Source organism: Carlito syrichta, unplaced genomic scaffold, assembly GCF_000164805.1.
Source record: "Carlito syrichta isolate Samal-C Ts95f unplaced genomic scaffold, Tarsius_syrichta-2.0.1 Scaffold306946, whole genome shotgun sequence".
NCBI lineage: Eukaryota > Metazoa > Chordata > Mammalia > Primates > Tarsiidae > Carlito > Carlito syrichta.
In genome coordinates this window covers 974,537-976,954 of record NW_007251042.1, presented here as the reverse complement: position 1 = coordinate 976,954, position 2,418 = coordinate 974,537, and the positions used below count along the sequence as shown (strand labels likewise).

The window sequence follows — 2,418 nt, the reverse complement described above, 5'->3', positions numbered from 1 at the left end:
CTCCCTCCCTCCCTCGCTGACAACTGGGTACCCCACTTTGACAGTTCCTAGTCTCAAGCTGAGAGGTGTGTTGATGTCCGGAGGAGTCATCTGGGCTGTGGTTTCTGTTTTATCAAGGGAATAACAAAACAGATAGAACCCCAAGGACAAAATATGTGCAGCTGCAGGATAAAGATAAAAACCCACTAGCCACAAACTTCTTTCTCAAGTTTAGATTCGAGCAGCATGTGGGTCTGCAGGCGGAAGGGGGCAATGAGAAGGCGTGGAGGAAAGGGCACCGGCTCTTAAATCCAGGAGCACCTTGACAGTGAGCACAATGCCAGGACACCAGCAGAGCGGTGTTGGTCCAAGTTCAGCTACTTTATAATTAAAACACGTGCACATCTTGTGTTACGCACCTCTAGGGTTAAGGAGGGGACAGCCAACCAACAAGTTGGAGAGTGACAAATACCGCGCAGTGCCTTTAGACACCAGACCTGCTGAATTGTTACCCAAGCTGACCTCCCCCTCCCCACTCGCCATCTGTTCCCCAGCCCCTTCAGACTCCGCCTCTCCCCCTTCGTGGCCTTCAGCTTCCTTCCTATTTTTATCATCTCACCCATTCCACCCGGTCCCAACTACCTGACCGGCAGGCTTTATTGTCCTATCTAGGAAACAGCAAAGCACGTCTCTGGGTATCAGTCTCCACCTCTGGAAAATGGGTATGAGAGCATTGGAAGAAAGTCTCCTGACTCCTGGTTCATTCGTGCCAAGGGATCCTAGGCTGAAAGGAGGGACTTGTCTTCTTATGTAATACATTATATAATGCGAGATTACATATCTATAAGTGTAATTATATCTCTCCTTAAGATACAGACTGGCCCAATTAAGCCAGCAGAACTCTTAGTCCAGTCAGGCCTACCTTAAATGAGGATCCTGTCCTGGAGAGAGCATGCCAAAAGCAATACTCTTCTTGCCCTAGAATATTGCTGTTTTACTGTATCATTGCCGATGTATGATGATACAACCCACTCAGCAAGCTTCTGAACTTCCCCTCTCCCTCTGGCACTCTCTCCTTCGATGACTCTAGACTTTTCCTCACAATTGCCTCATCCCCGTTCAACTAACCTCCACAAACTAACGCCACCCTGACGGGAGTTATTACAAACCCCAATGCACTCCTCTCCCGCAATAACCCGTCATCGAAATGTGCTCCTCCCACCCCTGTCCCATGATCGCTGTCCCCCTCTCTGAAACAGCCTCCTGCCCAATGCTCTACCAGCTGTTTGTACCTGGTCCAGGCCAAAACCCAAGGTGTGTTCACATTAGTTACAAACCTCGTGCTCTCCCATTCCCACCCCCACACCCCTACACACACTCTTTGCAGAGCTCAGAAAGGCCCCCTCTCCCTCCCACAGCTGATAGGAGGCTTGTTCATCTGTGGCTGCCCTAGTCTGGTTGTCAAGGAAACGACAGAATCTCCCTGGGAGCCTGGCTTGTCTCCTAGCAACCAATATCCCACATCCTGCATCTCACAAAACGCAAAAGGGAGGAAAATCCTGAAAATGAATGTAAAAATCACGGGAGATAAAGATAGGAAGGGAGAATTGGGAGGAGAAGAACAGAGAGTGCACTCTGAATGAAAGGAAGCTCCCTCGCGGGTCGCTGACATTGTAACCAGTCCCGCACATATCCAACGGAAAGCAAGGCCCGAAGGGATCCTGAATGGTCATATTAACAAAAAATACGAGCCGAAACACAGGATACGCCTTCTCCAACCTAGAATGTGGAAGCATTCACAAACACCCTAAGGATTCCCCCAGGAGTTTGACAGAACTCAGCTGCAGACTGCAGTGGAGTTGAGTTCAAAGGAACATCCCCAGAACCGCGAGCAAAACACCCAAATTTCCCTGGTTTTTTTTTTTTTTTTTTTTGCTTTTTTAAAACGGAAACACTTCCACCACTCTGAACCTTTTTTTTCCTGGCACGCTGCTCTGCACACACACGAAACAGAAATATAAAATAACAGGGAAGGGGGAGGGGCATGACACGCCAAGGCAATCCAAGTCATCTTCCTTTTCCCTAGAAAAAAACCGGAAAAGGTGAGTCCCACGCCCCTCCGAACCAGCAGCCGAAGCAATCGCCGAGGGAAGACAAGGACCCCAGGGAAAGTTAGGAGGGGCCCGGCCAGGGCCGGGGAGGGCGCAGGGGGCGGCAGGAGGGGCGTAGCGGCGCGCTTGCAGGGGCTGCTGGCAACCCCGGCCGTTAAGAGAAATGAATCATTTACTTACACCACTACATGTGACGGAGTGGTTTCTAGTGTAAGGAACACATCTCCTCCTGCTAAGCACGCTCATTTTAGGGAAATGTCTGGGGCCACTCCGCGCGGGCAAGTTGGGGCGACGCGGGCGCCGCCGCGCTGACGCTGGGCTGCAGCCT

At 50.9% G+C, this 2,418-nt stretch overlaps 1 protein-coding gene across 1 annotated transcript in view; it reads right to left on the bottom strand.

The window, feature by feature from the left end:
- Positions 1 to 2,418, bottom strand: part of RHOBTB2 (Rho related BTB domain containing 2) — a 23,656-nt gene extending 21,238 nt beyond the window's left edge. Inside the window, exon 1 of the mRNA XM_008063559.1 lies at positions 2,271 to 2,418. The gene's annotated coding sequence lies outside the window, so the exon portion shown is untranslated. The remainder of the gene's footprint in view (positions 1 to 2,270) is intronic.